Source organism: Arachis hypogaea, chromosome 10 (assembly GCF_003086295.3).
Source record: "Arachis hypogaea cultivar Tifrunner chromosome 10, arahy.Tifrunner.gnm2.J5K5, whole genome shotgun sequence".
Classification (NCBI taxonomy): Eukaryota; Viridiplantae; Streptophyta; class Magnoliopsida; order Fabales; family Fabaceae; genus Arachis; species Arachis hypogaea.
Genome location: NC_092045.1, coordinates 98,732,161 through 98,737,559, shown reverse-complemented (window position 1 = coordinate 98,737,559; position 5,399 = coordinate 98,732,161).

Below are 5,399 nucleotides of genomic sequence, written 5' to 3'. Positions count from 1 at the left end.
GCTGAGAATAATTGCATATATGATTAATGAATGAATGTGTTAAATGGATAATAATGGAAGATGTTGAAATGTGATGTGTAACCCCGGGTAGTAGGCAGTGGCGTTGTCCACTTGCTCCGGGTGTGAGACGGAAAAGGATGTTTATGATAAATGAGCTTAATTATGGAGTTTTGAATGAATGTATTTGTGATACCTGGGTAGTAGTAAGGGTTGTGGTTCGTCCCACTTGCTCCAGGTTAATGTTTGAGATTTGATAACAATGAGGATTGATAATAGGAAATGAGATTGAATGAATATATGCTTAAGATACCTGGGTAGTAGCAAAGGTTGTGGTTCGTCCCGCTTGCTCCGGGTTAATGCTTAAGATACCTGGGTAGTAGCAAGGGTTGTGGTTCGTCCCGCTTGCTCCGGGTTAATGCTTAAGATATCTGGGCAGTAGCAAGGGTTGTGGTTCGTCCCACTTGCTCCAGGTCAGAGATTGTGACGCCTGGGTAGTAGCCGCAGTAGTGGTTGTTCCACTGGCTCCAGGTTGAGCTGTTAAACACCCGCCTGGGTAGTAGCCGCAGTAGTGGTTGTTCCACTGGCTCTGGGCTGAGCGGGTAGTAGCAAGGGGGTTGTAGCTCAAACCTACTTGCTCCGCAAGGGGTGTTTCTGTCCATGGTTAGCTACCAGGACGTGTCGGGTTGGCTATATAACCGACAGATGATATCATCAGCCATAGGGCAGGCATACATCATTTGCATATGTTTGAATTGTTTGGGTTTGCCTATTTGTTTTGGATTTCTATCTCATATATGCTATGTTACCTGATTATGTGCTACTTGCTCTACTTGTACCTTATTTGTGTATTACTTGTCTGTATTGCTTGTGTTTGAACAACTGAGAGATCCCTCATGATGGTGTCGGTGGATGTTGGGGGCTGTTCTTGATGAGATGAATTGATAATGCGATTGCATGATGATAATGATTTTTGAATGAGATCATTTGAGCCCCCTGGGTAGACGCAGTGATGTGATTTCACTAGCTCCAGGCGGGGGTATGATGTATTGATATAGAGTTGCTGAGGCAGAACAACTGGTGATGGTTTTGCTTATGATTCTGAGTCTGATTCGTGGAAGAATCAGCGAGTTGGGAAACATATGTAACATGAACTAGATTTAGTATCCCCTTACGTCAGATGCCTATTTATGGATTAGTGAGAATCTAGGCTGGATACTTGGTGAAAAGGAGTTTAGGATGCTTAGTGAGTTTTATTGCAGTGCATTGTATTTATTTGGCACTTTTACCGTACTGGGAACCCATGGGCCCGGGGTTCTCATTCCGTATATATCTCTTGTTTTTCAGATACATGTCCAGGTGCTCAGAAGTGAGCTGTGGTTCGTCTGAGAGCCGGCGAAGATCTTTATTTTCTCTACTTTGTGTTTTGCTTAGAATCTCTCCACCTTTGTTTTGAAGATATTATATTATGTGTTGAACTCTTTTGGAACTTGCCTATAGAGGCTCTTATGTTTCCTTTGGGAGAGATTAGGATGTACTGTTGTCAACTACTTTCATACTGTACCTTAGCCGGCCTAAACTTCGCGGGTCGCGACTAGTGGCTATTTACTTATGTTATATATATCTATCTGTTATCTATCTCTTAATCTCCTTTATGCCTTGTCCATATATCGCTTTCGGCTTCATGTTTTATCTTTTCGTTGTCGAATCGTGAGTGATACATCTTCGCGATTTTATTTCTTCTCTTTTCAGGCTTCTCGATTAATACTCCTTTCGAAATTACCTATGTTTATATATTAAAAATCCACCTGAGAGTCGTACCACCGTAATATCATTGACTTATGACTCGAGCATAAGGATTTGAATATTAGGGTGTTACATTATGGTATCAGAGCAGTTCGTCCTCGTGAGCCTGAGGGATGGAACTGCTTATGGTTCAATGCATACTCTGAGTTTGTGCCTGTGCTAGTTAGGGTATCTAACTGATACATCTAGCATGAAGTCCATGAGTGTACCTTTGGTACTTTGAAGCACTATACTTCCGATATTGAGACTGATCAACTTGATATCGATTGTTTGGTGTGTATAGGAACCAGATGGCGCCTCGTGGACCCGCTCGGGGACGTGAGAGAGATCGTACTAGTACACAGGAACCGGAAACCAACTCGAATAACCCGATAAACCTTATGGCGGCGTTGGAGAATATGGCTGCTGCTATGCAGGCCACTGCGGAGGCCCTTGGGCAACAGATAAACAATAATGGCAATGGCGGAAGGGAAGCTCAGGGCCCGATGACACTGGCAACTTTCTTAAAGGTTAACCCACCTAAGTTCAAGGGAACCACCAATCCGACTGAAGCTGATACTTGGTTTCAGGCCATGGAGCGAGCACTGCAAGCGCAGTTGGTGCCTGAAGAGCAGCGTGTTGAATTTGCTACCTATCTGCTCATGGGGGAAGCATCGCATTGGTGGCAAGGGGCTCGACGTCTCCTGCAACAGGGGAATGATCCTATCACTTGGGATGCCTTCCAGGTGGAATTCTATAAGAAGTACTTTCCAAATTCCGCCAGGACAGCCAAGGAATTGGAGTTACTACAGTTGAAGCAAGGTGCTATGTCCGTATCTGAGTATACAGACAAATTTGAGGAGCTATTCAGGTTTTCCCGCATGTGTCATGGAGCTCCGGAAGACTTCGAGGAATGGAAATGCATTAAGTATGAAGGAGGGCTTCGGAGCGACATCTTAAGTTCAGTGGGACCAATGGAGATCCAAACTTTTTCAGAGTTAGTGAATAAGAGCAGAATTACTGAAGAGTGTGTGAAAAGGAGGGTTGCAGAGGAAGGAAGTCATAGAGAGCACAACCAAGAATTCGCACCAAGGGGTCGAGAGTTTAAGGAGAGAGGATACATACAACACTTTCCCCAAGGACGGAATAACTTTGCGACGAGTGAGGAGTCCCAAAGGAATGGTAAGGGAAAACGGGCAGCGGCTGCTTCTAATGTTTTGAGCTGTCAGAGGTGTGGAAGTCATCACCCAAATAGGCCATGCCGATTGGGGTTAGGCGTATGTTATAAGTGCGGGTTACCAGGGCATGTATCAAGAAATTGCCAACAAGGAGAGAGTCAGGATGCGGGCCGATTGCGGCAGTAAGATTGAGGTAATTTCAATAATCAAGCTTAAATGGTAGTGTGTGATTTTATAATACCGCCTGTACAGTAAAAACTCGGAATGTCGAGCTTAATATTAGACTGAGAAGCAAACCAGATGGTCCGAGTAAGGAATTTCCTTAATACAAATGGATAAATGCCTCTGATGTAAATGATTTTCTGTTAAGAATGATGTGTTGTGTTTGTTATATAGTTGGTTAATTTCTGGATTTTTGATGAAACGGATTGAACCCGTGACTTTTAGTTCCTTTGATTTAAATAGATAAGGAATGGTCCTAAATGATGGATTTGGAAACGTTGATTTGAAATACCAGTCATGCTAAGTTGTGGTTGGGTACTTGAGGAAATTATCATTGATGCATAGTCGGATTTAGATGATGATTGAGTGTAAGTTGTCGTGTTTGAGAGATGAGTGCTATGATGTTTGGTCATGGTGACCTTGGATTTAGATCAAGATTTGTAATGATCGGTTTCAGAGGAATCGTTTGGAAACCTTTAAATTGCAATACTGATGCGGTACTGAGATTGGTTTGAGGGAACCCGTGACGGGTGGTAAACTCCAATTTTTGGGGAGGTGCTGTTGAATTTCTTTTTCCCAAGAATTTGAAGGAGTGTTGGTTATATTTTTGAAAATGATTTTTGATCTGGGTGACTTCAACAAAAGAGATGTGTCTCGAAAGCTTTTATAGATTAGTAAAAGAAAGCGGACTCTTAAGAGTCAGCTTCTTAGTCCAAACTCATTGAATTCTAAAAACGAAGAAAGCTTTGATTGATTATAGTGATGTGGGATGATGGCTATGATTAACGAAGATGGCAATATTATCGATGACATGATTTGAGATTTAATAGGGTGTGGGTTGATGAGACGATAAAAGTAAGGAACGAGGCTGTTGGTCGGTGTTGAACGAATGACCGAGACCCTTGGAGATAGAAAAATCAGAGCGCGGTAGTGGAAGCGCGCAGAGTAAAAGGACATTGGAACTGTTATGTGTTGGATATAAAGGCAGACTACGCTCGCGTACTCGTAGTGATGAATGGAATTTTCGAGGGCGAAAATTTCTGTTAGGGGGGTAGAATGTAATACCCGGTCTAACCGAAATTAATTAAATAATGAGTTAAGTAGGAGCGAATATGGTTGGAATATTTGGCAATTGGAATTTGATGATTTAAATATGAATTTTGGATTCAGTGAATTTTTTCGAGTCGGAAGACATAGTTTTCTGCGTAAAAGCGCGCAGTGGAATCTTGACCGGCAGTACCGGCTGAGACCTGTCTGGTACTGCAGCTGAGAAAATTGATTATGAGTAAATAAGATTAAGAAATGAGGAATTATAATTAGAGGAGGTAGAAATATTTGAAGTGCGATTTAGAGCGCTAATCTTAAAGGCTTTGGTCCAAAATTGGGCCAATGGACAAAAATAAGTGAACTGGGCCTAAGTGGGCCCAAGACCCAACATATATAAACATTAGTTATGAGCATTTCAGCTCATTTTACCCTAAAAAGAAGGGTTGGGGCGCTGAATTAAGAAGAGAGAAGAGAAGAGAGAAAACCTAACTCTCTTTGATCTTCAAACTACCATAACTTGAGCTACGGAGCTCCGATTGACGAGCCGTTTGCGGCCACGCGTCGCTCTTCTCATCCTCTACAATTCTATCTAAGTTTTGTGGTGAGTATTCCATTAATCTCTGCCCAGTTTTCGAAATTCTCCACTGTTACACGTTTTTGGGAAGTTAGTGTTGAAATCTTGTGATTTTGGGTGTTTAGGGATACTCCAACATGGATTCTAAGTGGGTTCTATCCCTACTTCATATGGGTTGAGGTAAGAAGTGCTCAAACCCTTGTGATTTATCATCTTTATGAGCCCTAGGTTGATGTATGTATGTAATATTGGTTATGTTAGTGCATTTGATGGTTTTGGTGCACGATTGGGAGATTGGTGTTGCTTGAGGAGCTTTGGTGAGGCTTGGAGCTAAGGTTGGTGGAGACTCCCAAAGAAGAGGCTCAATTGATTTGGCTACAAGAGGTACGGTTTAAGTTTCATTTAAGTACCGTGTGGTGTGATGAGAATTCCTAGGCTAGATGCCCTTAGGATTAAGTTTGGATTGTGTAAATGGTTGGTGCTAATATGCGTAGTTGGTATGTAATGTGAAATTAATGATTGGATTGAGAATTGTGTGGCCTTGTATGTTTGGTGTATTGAAAATTTGATGTATTGGGTAATGAGTATTGACTTGT